Consider the following 20,176-nt stretch of genomic DNA (forward strand, 5'->3'; position numbering starts at 1 on the left):
CCAGCAGGGAGTCGCACTGACTTTCAGTCGGCAGACACATTTCCCCAGGAACCATCACGGGTCTCCTCCCCTCTGCTCTATGTTTAATAAGCTACCTTAGCCCTCAATGGGGCAGCGCTGTTCCTAGCGAGTGTGGGGTTCATTACTCATCAAAGACAAAGATCCCCCCCCCCATAGCCTTAACATACTGTAGGAACCAAGTTCTGTTAGAGATTATCTATGACGGCCAGCACGGTACACGAGGTGGATGGGTGGCCGGCAACACGACCGGGCCGTCTTTGTCTCCCTAGTAGCGATATTGACACAGTGCACCAGGTACACATTTGAGGCCGAGTCGACCGCGGGGAGGTCCTGAACCGGTTCAGATAACCATCACAAGTGCTGGTCCACACAAAGCCGCAATCCCATAATCGTCCACAACTGCGTTTGGACCGTCAGGCTCTCGCTGTGCAGTGCGGAAATCCTCTTAGCCTGAACGGAGCGCCGAGGGCTCGACCCCCCCGGATCTCGGCGGTGCCGGCTCAGCGTGGACACCAGTCCCAAGCACCGGGCCGCGAGCCTCCACCGCACACTTCATGTGGCTCAGGTGACCGCGTGCGTTGGGACGAGGCGCTGCCTAATACATGGAATGGGGCCGCTGCCCGTTACCATGGGCGCCGCTGTGGTGAGATGTTAACTGCCTTGCCTGGTATGGAGGAGGGCGTAGGCTCCATCCTGACGCCTGCTGTATATTTGAAGTTTGCGTGTCTCTCTCCCTGTGGTCGTGTGGATTTTTCTCCGGGTCCTCCGGGTTTTCCCTTCACATTTAGAATCAACATCGCGCGTTTAGAATATTTGGCTGCTCTAAATTTCCACGTGACAAGCTACTCCGCTGAGCTATCTTTTGTGGCCAGGTCGCTTCTGAAAAAGAGCTACATAGCTCAGTGGGCCTTACCTGGTAAAATAAAAAGTTAATTTTCTATGGTTCTTTCGGTAAAGTCATGTAGATAGAAAAAATTATAACAATAAAATAATAAAAATAAGGTGACTACAAAATAATACAAATATCAATCGATTGCCTGCGTTGCGATCGAAACGAGAGCAGCTGCTCTGTGATCCCTTCAGAAGCGTCGTCAAGCAGCGTTGTGTAAAGCGGGTTGTTTACGAGTACGTGCCAATGTGAGCGACAGTCGGCCACCGGGGTGCCAGCGTCACAGCTCGAGTCTTTAATTCGGATATGACGCAAAAACAAATAAAGCGTCAATTTACACAGCGGCTAAATGTGACCACGTCCCAAAATGTTGTGCAGACGACATTGTGAGAGGCAGTGGGTCATGGGCAGAGGAGAGAAAATTCTTGAGCCTGGACTGGAAGGGCGCAGGGAGTTCACAGCACAGATGGCTGGGGAAGAGCTTTTCAGACAATGGTCGGGGGGGGGCAGCAGTAGAAAATGGGCCACCTCCAAATTACTTACGATTACTAAGTATTAATAATACAAAATTTACATGGAAATCCTATGTGGAGTGTCAAGACTTTTCTGAGGTCAATCTTTGAGATATTTGGCCAGGCATGCGAGAAGATGCCACTTAAACACCCCTTACAAGTCACACGTCCATTTGCCTGCCGCACCTGCGTGCGAAGACTTGAACGAGTGCCGCCCCCAATGTCGTTAAACATCGCCCCAACGTTATGGAAGTTGTCTTTGCTTTCCTTGCCAGGGAGACAATACATCTAAAAGGGCTCCCGGGAGGGGACCTACGAGGTCACGTTCCGACGACTGCTCCTACTTCTTGCGCAGAGTCCAGGAGGTGTCAAGGCGGCGCAAGCTCGTGGCTATGCGCGCGCTGTTCTGCCAGTCGTGCTATCTAAGCAGCTAGCCAATGCGGCCGCTTGTCCATCAGGTTTATCGCATTCTTTACGACTTTCCCAATTAATGGTTCGCGTGATTGAGTGTCAAATCCTCATCGGGATTTCACAACTCTTCAGCAAAAATATATTTTTTCTGCAATGTCTGCCGCGGCGAGCGGCGCACGGCCGTCGCGGACACCCATCAATGTGGCCTCGCTTTGTCCAGGAGGCATGCCCAGCGCACGTATTGGCGCAAGCAAGTATGCGATCGGACGCTACGTTTGACACTGTGTTTATGACCGCATCCGCACAAAGCATGGCGGCAGCAACAAACGCGGATACTTGATGACGACGATGTCCAAATGGAAAATAACAAAAATTATCCAGCAGTGTGCAGAGTCCGTGGTCATCACCCAGAACAGAACCATGGAAGGTACAATTACCAAACGTTCGAGTCACAAACACGGAGGAGGCATCGCAGCGATGATTCACCGCTCCGCTATCCTTGACACAACCATCTGACTCAGCAACCTCAATGTAAAATTATAGTCATTGCTTTATGCCTACATCGGCCATACCAAGAAGACCCGGAATGTGCCGGATCTTGTCCCATCTCAGAAGCTAAGCAGGCTTGAGCCCGGACGGTGGTTGTCTGGGTGAGCACCGTGACAAATCAAAGGGTTTTGTGCGGCTACGTGGCTGGCAGCAGAGGGCAGTGCACCAAAATGCTTCGCTCCAAAATCTATGCTCCCCATGTTTCCCAAACCCGCACCGACCAGGATGGTGAAGTATGCAAAAAAGTAATCCCTGTGACCCGTGTTGCACGGGGAGGCCCTCCTCCAGCAGTGGAGTGAACATCTAATAAGTATAACCCAGAGGTGTGGACTCGAGTCATGTGACTTGGACTCGAGTCAGACTCGAGTCATGAATTTGATGACTTGCGACTCGACTTGGACTTGCATAACAATGACTTTGTCCCACCTATGAGATGTGGACTCGAGTCATGTGACTTGGACTCGAGTCAGACTCGAGTCATGAATTTGATGACTTGCGACTCGACTTGGACTTGCATAACAATGACTTTGTCCCACCTCTGGTATAACCCGTAAAAACGAAGTTTTTCACTATAAATCCTTTATATGCGTGGCAGCGAACTTAATATAAAGGATTTAAAAATATATTCGCCTGTGGAGGACGCGGGGATCGATCCCGCGACCTTTGGCATGGGAAGCGAGGGCGCTACCAACTGCGCTACTCCGCCACGGCCTGTGGAGGGGTTACGCTCTGGGCTCTTATACTGTGCGTTCTATTTGAATATATGTAAAATATTTTTTTTTTGCCTAAAAAGTGTAAAATGTCAGCTCGATTGGATCATGGGAAGTGGGTTAAAAAACGACCGAAAGATTTGCACGGTCGTAAGCACGCAAGCAAGCACGCAAGCAAGCAAGCGAACTTAATATAAAGGATTTAAAAATGGCTGTGCACATACAACACGTTAAGGCTGGGCATCCTTCATGGAATGGGCGTAATGAAGCCCCTTTGACATACACGTGCGTGTTAAGTGTGTGTGTGCTCACAACAACAAGCGGAGTGCTGGGTGGCTAAAGCACAGCAAGTTGGCCCAGTAGGGGGCACAGGTGGTGCATCGGCCAGTCATCTCAGTAAGTCAACCCATGGCACCTGGGTCTGTCCCGTGACCTCCTGCCAGCAGGCGTTTGACACTTCCCATGGCCTTAAAGTGCGCATAGCCTGGCACAAGCACCGTGGTGACGTCACCGCCACTTAGTGGTGATTGGCGGTTGTTGTTGTGCATGGAATTGCGTTAACAACCGGTGACATCTCATTCCCGTTGTTCACATCGAGCGCCTATCCTCGACAGAGGTGTGTGTCCCGCCCTCACCCTGCCCGCTGCAATTAGCAACGAGAGCGACCGTGAGCAAGCGAGGTCACTCGTATACCTCTGACCTTCCACCACGATCGCTTGCACCTTGTCTAACGCTGCGGTCGGGAGAATGTCGGGGAAAGATGGTGGAGGTGTGCAGCAGCGGTGGCTGTGGGAATCTGGCGGAGGGGGAGAGCGCGTCAGCGATGAAGTGTGGTGGCGGCACCGGCAGGTTTGGCCGCAATGACGTCTTGACCCAATGCTGTTAAGTATTACGAATTGATGTGCTCTGAGAACACAAATTGTGCAGTACGGCCAGGGCACAATTTCCCGTTTATAGCATTAAATACAAGCCTGCCTCTAAATTCTGAATGGGCGGCACCACGCTATGAATCAAGGACACAGAAAAGACTTCGCTAAACAAAACGAGCCATCGGAACATAAATATCAGCAAGTGGGTTTGGCATGCGCACCTAAAGCACTGTGAAATGTTTACTGGATTTACTGTGGGGCGATGCTGTAAAACTTATTTTCCGTGATGACCTCACGGGCAAGTTGATCCAACCTGGCCTATGCTGGACTCTGGCGACTTGCCGCCCGGCAGGAATGCCGTGGCACGCTCACAAGCCGGGCTGAGGCGGCATGGCAGATTGAGTGCATACATACAAGCTCATTATTGGTGCAAGATGATGACTAAATTGAATAAGCTATACTGTTCAAGCACTTTCCACACGAGGTTCAAGGCCAATTGACACTAGTTTAAGATAAAACCAAAATTTACTAAGACCAATGTTGTAAAAAAAGTATGTAAAGAGAAGGCTCAATGAATAAAAACATGTACAATAATCTCAAGATGCCATAATAAACCCAGAAAACTCAATTGTAGAAATAGGTCTGAGGATCTTAATTCAAATGCAGCAACTGTGGGCAGAACAAGAGGATCCAGAGAAATAATCCACATGACCACGGGGAGAACACACAAACTCCAAATATACAGACGTCAGGGTCAAGATCGAACCCGCGACCTCCTGTATACCAGGCGAGGTAGTTAACATCTCGCCACCTCGGCACTTCCTGACCTATCTGTCCAGGATCTCCTCGAGCCAGGGCCCTAGCCCTGCTTGGGATGACCGATTGCTGCTCGTCAAAGGAGAATTCAAGATGCACACCGTTCGCGGTGCGAGAGGCCTCGCACGTAAATCTGCGTCTGTGCCAGTCTACGCTCAATTACGGGAGACGGCACAAATTAACCGATGCAGCTTTTTAAGGCCACTTCTTTTGCCCTCGAACTGGGCCATATCCTTTGGTCACATAATGCACTAAGAGCATTCGAGTCTTCAGACAAAGACCGATCGCTTGCCTTTTCTCAAGTTGACATTTATGCGTATTGACAGGAGACGATGTTTGCGTGTTGGACGCTCAATTCGGTTGTAGCCAGTTCCTCCCTTTATGGCTGCACCAGTTTGTAGAGCAAGGCTGTTTTGCACCGTCCTGAAAACACTACGTGTGGCATTAAGGCGAGCAGGGCAAGCAGGGGTGCCACGGTGGTGAGATGTATAAATATAGTTTAGTTCATAGTTTAGGACTGTACCTTGCTGAAATCAGTAAGCAGCTTCATCACTGTATTTTACATAGTCAACACTTTTGGTACAGGAACTGGGTGGATTTTTGCATTGCAGGATCACGAATGATGAACACGGCTTTGAGAGGCATCCAATCAGCGGTAGATTGATCATGGTTGACGATGACTGGATGGTGACCTGATCCACGTTTTGTATACTTATTTAAACGGAGTTCCATCGACAACCACTGCCATGAACTTACTATTCGAGACACTTGCTCTGTGGACCCAATGGCAAGGTTGGTGCCTTAAAATACAGCGGTTTGTAATACCTGAGCGAAGATACCGACTCACATGCGATCAACGGGTAGACATCCAAGTTCGGTCGGAGGAAACTATAACAGCGGACCCATCGAGATCTAAGATCCTAGATGGCATCGTGACTAAAGCCATCGGATGCCACCGGGCCAACGCCATCTACTATCCGCAGGATCCCGCAGCTGCTGCACAGGCGACGCAGCCACCTCCAGGATCCGCCCCGACCGGATGATGCCACCCTCCGGCTCTCAGGTGTGCTTATGGAGGAGGACCACGCGATAATCGTCTCTCACGCATCCTGCTCACGGCCCCACCCATTATTCTTATTATCTTGTCGAAATTTGCATCGCGCCTTTTTCCAGAGCGTTCTTACAGCGATTTGTAAAATTGTACACACGATCGTGGTTTGAGACGAAGAATTAAGTTATTAAAAGTGGCGGTGCAATTCTCGTGACGACAGACCAGGCGTGAGTGTTAAGGAGGAGTTTTTGGGAGGCCTGGTCATAACTAGGGGGGTGAGGGAACGGGGGGTGATGGAAGACTGGGAGGTGGGAAAGTGTTGAGGCATCATCGCATTGGGAAGACAAAGAGGGTTAGCCGGGGGTGGGAGACACGCGGGATCTGGCAAATAGAAGGAAGCAGTGGCAGCGTCGGCACTGCCCGTGATGACCTTCCACAGTTGCCGATGCGGCGACTGTAGAAGTTTTTTCCCCCCCAATCCAGTTCGGCCTAAACCACGCGCCGCGGATATTCCAAGAGGCACCTCAATGCCTTTCACTCTGTGCGATTTGTTGTCATCTGCTGCGAATGAATAAACGCCATTCTGGCTTTCTCTCCACCTTCTTTCCCACTGCCATGGGGACCGACGGCCAACAGGGAGCGCCGGATTGTTAGAAAAGCCGGGAAGGGGGGGGGGGGCAACAGCTGGAGGGGGGGGGGTATTGCTCCCCCCACAGCTGGGTCGGGAGAGTTAGTCGCGGGGATGCGGCGCAAGAGGGGAAGATCCCTGCCGCCCGAGGACGCTCGCTGCCCGGCCTGCCGCGGAGCATCCGCTCTGGGGCTCTTCCGGGGGGGGGGAGGCGGCTGGCGCTTGGCTCTCAGCGGAGGGCGAGTTGCAACGATTAATTAAAACCGCATCCATTTACTGGCCCAATGGCAACACAATTAAATCCAATAAAGTAAATAAACCACATTCGAAATGACTGGGAAGGGATACGCAATGTACGGCAAGATACTACGGATTTATATAGCGTCCCAAGTGCGGTCGCACTTCAGGACGCGAAGAGAAACGGCCGGCACATTCATTGTGTAAGCTTAGAGAGGAAGTAATTTGTAAGCGGCGGGGGGAAGTAAAAGGAAGGTCCTGAGCCTCGACTTTATCAGGGGCAGGGAGTCAAGAGCACAGACGGTGAGGGGTAAAGAGTTCCAGACCACGCAGGCAGAAGGGGAGAATGAGCGACCTCCCACCGAGCGAAGGTCGACTGGGGGCTTCGACAGAAGGCGGAGAGAGTGCGTGGAGGCGAGTGGAGTGAGATGAGGGAAGATTTCTCCAGTTTTACTTTTCATTTCTTTCCCAATTTGGCTCAACATAAATGAGTAAAACAAGTCCCGAACAACAAGCTCATCCTTGATGTTTGGGTCAGACGCAGCCAAATGAAGGGGTCTTGTGAAACCAACAGGCCGATGTATCGCTGCCTCTGCATCGCTGCCTCTGCAGCGCCACCGCTGTGTCGCTGGAGAGCGATCCACACACATTTAGCGCATGGGTAGTCCGACGTTTTGCCACTAGTTACAACCAACATCATCAGGCGGCTGCCAGAATTGAGAATGTATCCTCTCATTTTCGGCTTTGGATAGATGATAGCCCAAGAATGGCCTGTAAATAAATTTCCGAATCACAATAATGGTCAGGTAAGCCTACATGTTGTGGAAACTACAACAAGCTGGCTAACGAAATTAAGATATTTGTTGGATGGATACAGCTAGAAGGATCGTACGAGAGATTGTGTATACTTAGGGAATCTTTTGAAGGCAGACAAAGGATTGAAGTCACGAAATAAAGATGCAAGCGAGGGTGGCTTGGGAGCATTTTCAGATAAGTGAACTTGGCAATGGAAAGCAGCTTACAGATATGCTTAAAGAAGACGCATTTCAATCAGTGTGCATTACCCACTTTGGTACCAAAATAATTCAAATAAACAGCTTTCACATGGTGTAGAAAATCCACTTTCACACAGCCTTCCTGTGAGAGCCGCGGTGAAGCTTCCTCGAGACGGAGAGCGGAGCTGGCGACGCACGCCGCTTTGCCAAGCCTTCATCACGTCGCACGTCGGGGAGAGCGAGCGAGAGAGAGAGCGCGAGCGAGCGAGCGAGGGAGAGACAGCGCAGCGAGGCACACTGCGACGGTTACGTAATGCCGACACAGCACGGCCGGCGGGGCGGGCTGCATGCAGCCCGGGGAAGTGATGACTCGCTCATTCAGGACGCCCTGGGCTGGTGAAGGCGCGGTGGTGGTGTGGTGGTGGGGGGGGTCGACCGCCGCGTTTACAGTGGCGGACCCCGGCCAGCTCGATCAGTCACCCCCCCCCCCCCCCGTATTTCGATGGCTACGTTGAGATTCAAATCGCGATGCCGAGCGAGGGATTCTCCTGTCGCGGCGTTTTGCCATAACGTGGAGCCCCCGACGAGGTCGCTTTCCTTCCTGCGATGGAGCAACCCGGCAGGGCCCTCGAGCGAACGCGAATCGGCGTGGCCAGGCGACGCAACTTCAAGGGTGCCATGACATCATTGCTGGCAACGGTGGTGCGGCACCGTGCGTCAATGCAGCAGCTGTACACTCGCATCTGTGAATCACCCGCAGCTAAAAATGGGAATCACAATTAGTAATTGGTCCTCTTAACTACTTTATTATCTCTCTGCCAGAGAGAGAGAGAACGAGTCTCAATAGGTTCTCACGTGGTTAAACAGAGGGCAACAACCACTACAATTGTTTCCTAAAGACGGGGGGCCTCTATTTCACCTCAGAGACTAGAGGGGGCAAGTGGCTTCACAGACGCCCGATTAAGAGCAGCTTGGACCACGAGGTTGGGAAATGGCCAGGGCCAAGTTTGCTCAGCCACCTTCGTCTCTCCAATGCTAATAATGTGATTACACGCAACATGATATGATTCTAAGTGCCGTTTGAGCCAAGTCCACATGCGATTGGCCCTCATCTGCTAGGTAACCCAAGTCACCAGGATCATGGTGGATTGTGTGAACCACTGCACCACTGATCCACACTTTGTTTGTGTAGTGACATCGCGGATGTCACTGTGTGATGCCGGCCCTAACGAAGCACGGCGTGCGATGCACTGACATCGCGGACACCCCGTACATGTGGGTGTAGTACCAGCCCGAGAGGGGCTCGGTAAGCGCTGATAGAGGGCGCTGAGTGGCACCACGCTCGGCTTGCAGTGCTGTCCCCTATAGGAGGAGGTGTGAGGGTAGCCGGCCATGAATGGGGTTAATGAAGGCCATGGCACTCTGGTTGACCCTGGAAGGCAAGTGACGGGTAAAGTCTACACAGGGGCCCCAAGTGGGGGCGAGATCCTGCTCGAGGGTTTGAGGTGGTTGTGGCTAAGGGCGGAGCCAGTCATGACCCGTGGGGATATAAACCGGGTCCCCAGAGGGGACTGTGATAGCGTGGAGGAGGCCGTGATGGTGTGGAGGAGGCCGTGATGGCGTGGAGGAGGCCGTGATGGCGTGGGGGAGGCCGTGATAGCGTGGAGGAGGCCGTGATGGCGTGGGGGAGGCCGCGATGGCATGGAAGAGGCCGTGATACACTCACTCATCTTATACTGACTCACTCACTCACACAACCACTGACCCATTCACTCATCATACACTGATTCACTCATCATACGCCGACTCACTCACACATCATACACTCACTCATACGCTGACTCACTCACACATCATACACTCACGCATCATACACTGACTCACTCATCACACACTGAAAGTGTCATGCTGCCAGCTATGGCTGCAAGTTTGGTCGTACATGTCATGTATATCGTTTATTGTTAAATTTGAATCACAGTTCCTATGATTACTGTTGTTACATTGTTTTTATAGCTTTATTTTGGTGATTTTGAAAACATAAGGTTAAGCCATGTTTCTTGCGGAAGTGCGGAGTTGGCCTGAAAACTTTAATCTAAATTGTCTTATGGTTGTTATTGTTTGACTTGCATCACACTGGGATATTTGCACACAGCATTGTAATACGGTGGTTTTATTCTGGAAGATTTGCTGGTTTATCCAGGATGTTTCTGTTGCGCGTCATCGCTTTAAGATGTTCTCTGTTCATATTTTGTTTGTTGCGGTTGCACCCGACTCAAGAGCCACATGGCTCACAGGGATATACCTAATACATGAAACTTGAAACGTATATGTACCACACAGGCAAAGGTAGCCTACATTGACTTTTTAGAAACATGCATTGAGATTATTTAGCTGCTATAAATGTTCAAATGATAAGCCACTTTGTTGAGCTATCAGTTGTGGCCAGGTTGCTTCTGAAAAATAAGTTGATACCTCCGTGGGCTGTGCCTGGTAGGATGGGGATGGTTTTGTGTTGTATTTGTATGTGTTTGGGTGATTTGGTTACCCCTTTCTTCTACTTTGCACTCCTATCGTGTTGTTCTACTGTTGTTGTTGGAACGTTCTTACCCGCCCCTACTGGACATTTGAGAAAATGAGCTTTATAGCCTATAGGATTCCTTCGGTATGAATAGTCTGATTCTGATAAAAAATAAATGTTCTGATTCCAAGTGCTTGTTAGAGAGCCCCAATTAAAGCCGGCCAAGGCACACGAAGTGAGCAGTGAGGCGAGTGGTGTGGTGAGTGGTGTGGTGAGCGGTGTGGTGAGCGGTGTGGTCCGGTACCCACAGCCGGCCACCTTCATCTCCCAAGTTGTGGACGTTTCCACACCACCATCCCGGGTCGTCATTTACGGCCAAGTTAATCTAGAGAAGGGCCCCAGCACCAGCTCTCAAATCAATTGGGGTTCACTGTGCAGTGTACTATTGCCGCTCTGTTTCACGCGAAAAAATACAAAGATCCCCCGTGTAGCCTTAGCAGACTGTTGGGGCAAGTGCTGTTAGCGAGCACCTATGAAGGCCGGAACAGCACATGAGAAGGTGGGTGGCCAGCTCCACGTCCGGCCGCCATTGTCTCCCTAGTGGAGATGTTGACACACCACGCCAATTACTTATTTCAGGCTGAGTCGACCTAGGGGAGTCCCAGAAGTGGTTCAGACAATCGTCACTGGTGAAGGCAGTGAGCGCAAATCGAACTCGCGTTGCCGGGGTTCGGAGCGCAGCGCGCTGACCGACACACACACGAGATATAGCCACCCGCAAGCTGCCGAAGTAAACAAGACAACGCTTCCCACAAAAGGGGGCCTTGATAAGGATGCGGGCAATGGGAGGGTTACATAATGCAGTGAACGCACCCACCGTGCATCGCAGGAATTAGGCTTTGAAGTGATTAAATGCTATCAAAATGCATCGTGTACACTCCTGAGGCAGAGATGTTTTTCCCTCCCAAACCAACTCATGCATTCATTTGCTTTTATTATTACTATTCAGTTTTTAACCTTACAGTCTGCCTGCTCTGCACCGTAGGGATGACATGAAATGATCGCAGATTATACAAAACAGCCCAGGGCAGATGGGTCCTGCGTGCACGTGTCTGTGTGCGCGTGCGCTCGTGTGTCTGTGTGCACTTGTGTCTGTGTGCACTTGTGTGTCTGTGTGCACGTGTGAGCATGCGCATGTGTGCGTGCGTTTCCTGCACTGTACGGGGATTCCAGTTCAATTACTGGGATACACGCAGACAGTCTTGGGTCTCCACTAGGTAAACTCAGACGAAAATGGGAAGCCGGCAAAACAAATATTTTTAATTGGACAGCCTCCTCCACAAAGTGGCACCTCCTTGCTTCATAATAATCCTACAACGCCGAGACGTCAGCACGAGAATTCACGCAAATCAACCAGCTTTTAAGACCCCAGGCACTTTGCGCCCATTAACGTCACAACCATAACCCAAACCAACAGACGAGCGCTCCCCTTGCTCGACTCAAACGTGGGACGGGCGTCCCATTTCTCCTTCGCCGACACCTCCTGTCGCAGCGGATGTTTCTCGTCGAGCGGCGGGCGGGCGTTCCCCCAGCGGACAGAGCGCAAGACAAAAGCGAGAGTTTAACGAGGGCTTCGCGTCGCACCGTTACGATCTCGCCGCGACTTTGAGGGACACTGTGACCTACTGCTGTTGAAGGCAGCCATGAGGAGGCAGGAGCCGCGCAACGAGACGTAAACCTCGCAAGCCACGGCTCGCACGCGCTCGACGTCGCGGCCCTGGCGCCGACACCAAAGCGCCGTCTGTCAACAGGGACATCGTGTCACCGTTCTTAAGCCTCCTTTGTTGTTGTTTTTTTGCTAACCACAACCAATAATAAGATAACTTCTGTTGGTTTGGGGGGAGGGAGGGGGAGGAAGTTTGCAGCGTCGGCAAATCTACTCAAATTCCGCCTCGGAATTTTGTGCGCGTTTTATTTTAGTTTCGTGTTTTTTTGGGGAGAAAATAAAAACAAACGTTGGACAGGGTTGATGTCCGCGCGTCGGGTTACGCAGCACGGGGTTCTGGAAACGCGACGTTCCGAGCGACGTTTGTGGCACTGTAACTGAAAGAGACAGCGCGCTGCTTTTGTGCCCGTTCGCCACGCATTCACGTGACCTTGAGCACAACCAAGGTTGACTTTTCCACAAACGACTTCAAATAAAAAAACACCCCATCATTGTTTGCCCTGCGTATAATAGTTCACTCCGTCTCTCTGCGATGTGCCAAATTGTCACCATCCATTCAATAATAGACTAATTTTACCCACGATTCAATACTGGTATGATTCTATACTTGCATCGGTAGTACCAGAATCACTTATATCCACTAATAACCATGACATACATGCCTATGAAAAACCACCCACAATGTGCCTAATCCAATCAGATATCAGAAGCTCAGCAGCGTTGAGCTTGCAGCGTGCTTGCGTGGGTGACCAACGCATCTCCAATTAGCACCGTTGGCTGCGTACGGTGCGAAGTTCAACGTGCGTACGTCATAAGTGTCACCGGCTGAGCGGGGCTACGTTGTGAACGGCACAGGACGGTTCAACAAAATCCATTGTTGCAATCAACTTCCACGCTGCACGCCTATGCCCCCTCACTTTTGCCAACCCGGAGTGACAAAGTGCAGTAGAGATCAATAACCGGCAGGACAAACCCGGCATGCGGAGGGGAGGCCCCCTGATCCACTGGGCTGCACGTGTAGAGGACGTAAAGAATTTGGACTTCAGGCCACCGTTAAATGAAGAACGCTGCCATAAGTCTCTGGGAACGTGAACACAACCAGCGGACTGAGCCAACCCATCCCCGCGAGGTGCCGTGGAGGGGACTCGAGGCAGGGGACGCGCGCGCCAACGGGAGACCCGGATTCCGGACGGAGCGCACAGGAAGGAGCGCACGGGACGGAGCGCACGGGACGGAGCGCACGGGACGGAGCGCACGGGACGGAGCGCACGGGACGGAGCGCACGGGACGGAGCGCACGCCGCAGCAACGCGGCTGGTCAGCGAGGCCGAGGAGCGGGCGAGGTGGGAGGGAGATGGCGTTGACTCGGCTTAACCAGGCTGAGGGCTCAAGTGACCAGGATTCACAACCAGAACTGCCGTGAAATTAATCAACGTTTGAGTATATTTTATGTTCGTGACATTCTTATATTGCAGGGCTACTGCGAATGAGGGGCTCCGCTTCAGTTGGGTATAGCCCACCAGGACGGGGTTATGTTGCTATGTGCAACACAGCAACAATAAATGGTTGATGTTGCTCTTAGTGCCACGGAAGCGAGATATCCACTACCGTGTCTCGTATACAGGAGGTTGCGGGTTCGATCCTGATCCAGATCCTAATGCATTTATGTTTGAAGCTTGGATGTTCTCCCCGTGGCAGTGTGGATTTCTTTCCCGGGTGCTACGTTTACTTTTCCTCCACAAATGTAAACATCCTTTTCGAGTATTTAGCTGCTATAAACTTCCACGTGATTATGTTACTTTGTTGAGCTATCATTTGTGGACAGGTAGCTCATGAAAAAGAGTGATGTAGCTCAGAGGTAAAAAAAAAGTTTCAGATGTTTTCGCAATCCCAGTCAAGTAATCCGCGGGTGTCATTTTAAAAATGGAGCAAATTTGGACCATGACGCCCGGCAAATGGCCGACCTTTCACGTGCACTGAAGCAGACGGCGTGGAGTATTCACGATCGATACGCCCGCAGTAATAACCAGAGCAGCCTGGTCGAGTCAAACCGCGAACCTCTGCAATAAGTGGCGATCGCGATGCCGCTGGGACCATGTCACCACCATCACGGCGCCCAAAGACCTAAGGAATGAATGGAATTTTTATTTTATTTAAATAAACAGAATCCTTTCCAACATGACAATAAATCAACATTTTTGGAAATGTACAACGATGAAAGCTTTGATCATGGGACCTTTCTTGGCAGTATCAAAATATCAAAATTGGTTTTACCCTTTATGGCAATAAAACAGGAGGTGTTAAGATGTTAAAACACCAAACAGAAATCTTTAGCAAAGAATCATGTCTGCATTAACCACACATACTTGCCAGAAAAGGTAAAACCAATTCTTCGATGAAACCTTTTGACGATAGCCCAGCAATGCGGAATACTCTCCCGCTTGTCGTGCCACAATAGGACGCGTTTGCGAGGATGTAAATGCGGCTGTGAAGGAATGCGTTGCTGATTTTCCAAGGTCAGCCCAAGGCTTATTAGATATCCCAGCAAGTGTACCGCGGCGTCTCTCTCGTGACTAAACATTATTATGTACACGGCGTTTAACTCTCCCTGGATCCACGCAGCTCTGCCCCCCGACTGCCAATTCGCCGTTAGCGACGCGCGAGTTGCCCACGAGTGCCCGGAGCTCACGAACCCTGCCCACCAGCTTCAGCGACAGTCCCGGACGACGCTCGATTCTTCCTCCACGCCAGCGCAGTTCCTAAGTGTCAGGCTCGACACGGGGTTGTGAATTAACGCGCAGTATGCGTGCGTTACGGCCTACTGAAGGGTTAATACTGGCTCCCTTGTGCGCATGAAGTGCTGACCATGGCTTGGACAGAAGCCAACCGACTATTTTTTCTCTCTCACACACACACATTCGCAAATTACTAGGTTGCCAGCCTTCCACAATGGAAGAGGGGTGGGTGTTTTTTTGCGAGGTGCGGAGGGGGTTGGGGTGGGGTAGCAGGGGGTGGGGGCCCCCAGTCATAATGTGTGGATACTTCATTCAATTTGGAACAATTATTTGGAAGCTCACTGTGGAAAGCCTGGCAGCACATTTTGAGTGAAAGACTGCATTTTTGTCAGATGAACGCACCGAGAGGGCCTACTTGTGCTGGCTCACGTGCCCCCTGCCACTGAATAATTGCCTAATGAAAGTGTGGCGTTGGTTAACTCTCGGGCCTGCGCGATAAACGTGTCCGGCGATGACCCCCCGCCCCCGCCCCCCTCACCTGCGCCCGGAGCTTGCGAGTTTGTCGTTTATCGACCGCGCGTTTCTCCGTGCAAGAAGAGAGACAAGCCCACCGCCGCGAGGAGGCAGCAACGCAAGCCGACGATGGTGATGCGGGCACGGCCGTTGCCGCCGTTTCCTGAGATTTGTGTGCGGCGCCAATTTTGCTTCCCCGCCGCCTCTCCAGCGCACCGATGCAGGTATCGTCGCTGGCGCACAACCGCCTTACTCTTCAAGAATGATGTTACAGGGTCGTCTTTGATGTCCACTGCTACATCGTCGGACGAAGTGACCGCGGTGTTAGCGGCGTGGAGAGTAAATTACCGGGCGGCTGTGGGAATAAAATCGAACGGTCGGCTCTGGCGAAAAAAGCCATGAGGTAGCGACGGCGGCGGTATTGGGTGGTTGCTCCGATTGTACAACTGGCTCTGCGATGGCCTTCAAGGGTCAGGGGGTCACGGTAAAAAGATCTCCCCCCTGCCGCGATAGTGAGCCCTCGTCACGCTCCAGTGAGGGAACAGGGGTCGAGACTGTTTAACACGTAGGCTTTCGCGACCAATATCATCCATACGTTTTTTTTTTGTTAGATCGCGTGTAAATATTAATGTGGCGTTAAACCCGTCACCGCCCGATACAGCCAATTAGTAAGGTTTGTCACGTAAACAAAACATGGCAAATCGTTACTAGAACAGCACACCGGTGTGTTGGAGAGCAAATCCACAACATCAGGCTGATGAAGCGAGCTGTAATTACTGGCAAAACGTCGTACTCAGATTGTAAATGTTGGGTGGTGGCGGGTTTAACGCCACATTTATAATTACACAATCTCACCCAAAAAAACCTAGAAATTAGGGGTTGAGACGTTCGCATTCTTGAGGAGTGCGAGCGTCACTCCTCTCACCATCATCAAGGCAATCGAGAATCACCATCACTAATGGTGACACGAGCGCCATCAGTAAAGGTCACGCACACGCACGTTCATCGACTCGTGTAGACGTAAACCAAATCGATGACAGTTTAACCAAGCGAGGGTTCAATGAGATCCATTCTCCTCCACAAGGCGGACAGAGGAAGCCGTCGTGACATCTTAACGAACAATGGGCTGGCACACAATCTTTATTCGTGTTTCTAAGCCAGTGGTGAAAATTCCACATTCCCATGGCGAAAGCCAGACATAAGGACCACATGCTGCTTATCCAACACTGCGATACGCATTCTATTGACCCCAACAGGGATGATTGCAATTACCCTACCTGAGATTGTGTCCATGACGATGGTGCACAGAGGTCGACTGTGTGAATGATGACATCACGTGGTCTTTTAATATATTCTTTACATCAGATGGCGTACTCTCGTAATTCCCTGCATTAATCACCGGACAGCAATAAGAATCTGAGTCGAGTGCCATGACCACTTGGGTTCCAAGCTGCTTGCAGCGATATGCGGTCATTACACAGATTCGGTGGCGCAGTGGTTGCAGGCCGCACTGCTCACGCACGAACGTACTGTCAATTCCCGGTCATGGCTAACAACAGTGGCGAGTGATAACTTTACTGGCCCTAAACCCCTCCTTTCCCTCCCTTCACAAACCTGCACCGACCAGCACGGTGAAGTATGGTCAACCAGCCTGACAGTGTGGAGAGGCCTTTATCCAGCATTGCATTTCCAAGGGGGCTGCGAATTATACAGAAGAGCGGAGAAGCGTGCAAACACGACAGACGAGCGGCACAGACGAGGCGTCGCAGAGACGCCACGGCCACGCGTAGCCCAGCGGCTCCCCCCTGGCACGCGCTGCCATGCTGGCGTTACCCAAAGCACACAGCCCGCTGCAAATCTTGCCGGCGCGCGCCTCTCACGGTCAGTAACCCGCCGCTGTCCGTAGCGAGCAGGGAACCAGAACATGGACCTGCAGGAAGTGAAAGACGCCGGCCACCCGAAGCATCTCTGGCCGGCCGGGGCCACGGGGGGGAGCCGAGAGACACACGCATACGGAACGTGGAACGTGGGGGGGCACGTGTAATGCTGGGGGCGTGTGTAACGCCGAGGAGCGCGGAACGTAAACCTGGCTCGCGAGCCTGGTGCGCGTCTCTGCCGCCACCACAACGTTGTTGCTGCACAAAAAAAAACACACACAAGGGCGCGCGCATTGCGGAATGAAGTTGCTATGGCGCTAATGACGCGAGCGATTCAGGAACACGTTACGGTCCTAAAATAAGCAATGTCATCATCGGCCAGGCACCATTAGAGGGGTTTCAAAATCTCTGCCGGTGCTGAAAACACATCGCGTGGTTGATCTCAATGTCTGTTCTTTGCCCACGAGTTGCTGGGTTACCTGTATCTGTATCGGAATGTTTGAAAATATTCCTCTTTAATTGCGTTGTTTGTGCACGTAGTTAAGAGTACCCGAAGACAATAAAATAACACATATATAACGGGACTCCAAAAATTCACAGGAAGATGGATCATGAACCCGCTTGCTGCACTGCCACGCCGTGGTGACGTCTCAAAGCACTTAAGAAATTCCGCATTACCAGGGAAGCGTCAAGACGCGCGGCACCAGAGAGCCAGCGTGGTTGTTTTAAAGACACGTTTTTCGAAGACCACCGTACAACAATCCCGACGTGCTCACAAAATGCACATCAGGGGTGGTGGGGGGGCACAAATCCCTCAAGCAAAAGCCCCGAGAGATGGACGGACGCGGCGGGCAGGCTTTGGTGAAGAGGGGCGGATTGGGCTCCCCCTGCCCCACCCAGGTGGGGGGGGGGGGAGCCTCGAGCAAAGTGAAAGTTTATATTGGGTGTGGGGGAGGTAAGGGAGAAGATAACGAACATAGCAAGAAAGAAGAAGGAGGGAGGGGGCGGAGGGGGACGATGAGGGGAGGGGTTGGGAGAGGTGAATGTTATTTATTTCCTTACAGAAGCAGTCTGGCGCATCCACAACGCACGCGCAGTTCACCACGCGGAGGGATTAAAACGCAACTTGTGAAGAAGAAGATGCGCCCCGAATGCGCTCGTCAGCACTGCAGCCGACAGAGTGTTTCATTACCGACCCGCCCGACGATAATTTCTCCGCCATTGTTTTTTTCTCTCTCTCTCCCCTTGTATGGTTCCGCATCTATTAATAAAATGCTGACGCATAAACTTAGAAACACCACGCGCGCAGGTGAACCGCAAAGAGCTTAGCGCGAACAGAAAATGCGCAATTTGGACGTCGCGCCACGCCCGTTAAAACCGCGGCCCCCGGATCAAGTCGCGTGCAGGAGCGCCCATCGCGGCATTTACGGGACGCCGCGCCGGATTACCTAACGCGCGGAAATTTAAACAACGCCGTCGCCGCCGCCCGCTTCGTAAACGGAGAACCACAGCCGGGGGGGGGGGACAGGGACACGGTTCACGGACGCGTCGAGTGACGTGACGGGAGAACGCACGTTGACGGGTCACCGAGCCGCGCAATGCCGATAGCCGTGTCGCTCGTCGTGGGGTCGTGGTGGCTATCGCGGTGGCCACTCGGCGCGATGTTTGCCACTAGGTTATGGCGACAGTAGCGGCGGCGATCGGCAATGCAGAGAGAGAGTGGTTTGGCGCGGGTCCCGCAGCAAGGAATGAAATGGCGCACGCCCCGTGCCCACCGCCCCGTGCCCACCGCCCCGTGCCCACCGCCCCGTGCCCACCGCCCCGTGCCCACCGCCCCGTGCCCACCGCCCCGTGCCCACCGCCCCGTGCCCACCGCCCCGTGCCCACCGCCCCGTGCCCACCGCCCCGTGCCCACCGCCCCGTGCCCACCGCCCCGTGCCCACCGCCCCGTGCCCACCGCCCCGTGCCCACCGCCCCGTGCCCACCGCCCCGTGCCCACCGCCCCGTGCCCACCGCCCCGTGCCCACCGCCCCGTGCCCACCGCCCCGTGCCCACCGCCCCGTGCCCACCTCCCCGTGCCCACCGCCCCGTGCCCACCTCCCCGTGCCCACCGCCCCGTGCCCACCTCCCCGTGCCCACCGCCCCGTGCCCACCGCCCCGTGCCCACCTCCCCGTGCCCACCGCCCCGTGCCCACCTCCCCGTGCCCACCTCCCCGTGCCCACCTCCCCGTGCCCACCGCCCCGTGCCCACCGCCCCGTGCCCACCTCCCCGTGCCCACCGCCCCGTGCCCAACGCCCCGTGCCCACCGCCCCGTGCCCACCTCCCCGTGCCCGCCGCCCCGTGCCCGCCTCCCCGTACCCACCGCCCCGTGCCCACCTCCCCGTGCCCACCTCCCCGTGCCCACCTCCCCGTGCCCACCGCCCCGTGCCCACCGCCCTGTGCCCAATAACAGAAGGCTCCTCTGACTTCACTCGTTGAGAGATGCACGTCATGGTGTGTACGTAAAGCAATGTTTACAACCGCGTGGCATAAATAAACGACTACTTCAACACGTTCACAAGGCAGCAAATTATCAGCACCTGCAAATAAATTACGCTTAAGCACGCTGAATAAATAAGCAGGCGGTACGCTTCCTTCGCATATCTTGCCCTCCACTACAATAAGTATTTTTTAACACATCCCATCAGCCGCATGGCCTTCTAGGAGTGCATCATACCCGCAGCATTGGTTCAATACAAGAAAACTCTGGACTCGTTCCAACATTCAGTCTCATTAGCAGGAGCCAGGCTTGCTTGAATCAACGCTGGTGAAGAGCACAATGTTTATAGGAAAGGACCCCTCTTCCCTGTTAGATATTGGGTCTGAATAAAATATTAAGAAACAAAAAACATCAATCAGATGAATAAGAACACGGGCCCCAAAAGGCACCGTGTTAACGTAATTGTTAAACACGAGACGGTTAATTGCTCGGGCCCAAGCCACAAATTCATTACCACGTACTTTCATTTTTTTTTACAACAACTCCGACTTGGACCCCCGAACAGATGGGGGAGGTGCGGCGCTGGCGAGCGGGCGCAGGTGGAGGCCAGCTCCACCCGGGCCCTCGACTCCCTGACGGG

The 20,176-nt window shown here is 52.8% G+C and overlaps 1 protein-coding gene across 8 annotated transcripts in view; it reads right to left on the minus strand.

Moving 5' to 3' along the window:
• LOC144732195 (uncharacterized) overlaps positions 1 to 20,176 on the minus strand; it is a 243,426-nt gene that overhangs the window by 150,090 nt on the left and 73,160 nt on the right. Inside the window, exon 3 of one of the 8 annotated variants that reach the window (XM_078613559.1) lies at positions 3,786 to 3,888. The exons of the other annotated variants lie outside the window; for them this stretch is intronic. The gene's annotated coding sequence lies outside the window, so the exon portion shown is untranslated. The remainder of the gene's footprint in view (positions 1 to 3,785; positions 3,889 to 20,176) is intronic. 8 annotated transcript variants of the gene reach the window in all.

The sequence above is a fragment of the Lampetra planeri genome, chromosome 41 (assembly GCF_965212315.1).
Source record: "Lampetra planeri chromosome 41, kcLamPlan1.2.h2, whole genome shotgun sequence".
NCBI classification, from domain to species: domain Eukaryota; kingdom Metazoa; phylum Chordata; class Hyperoartia; order Petromyzontiformes; family Petromyzontidae; genus Lampetra; species Lampetra planeri.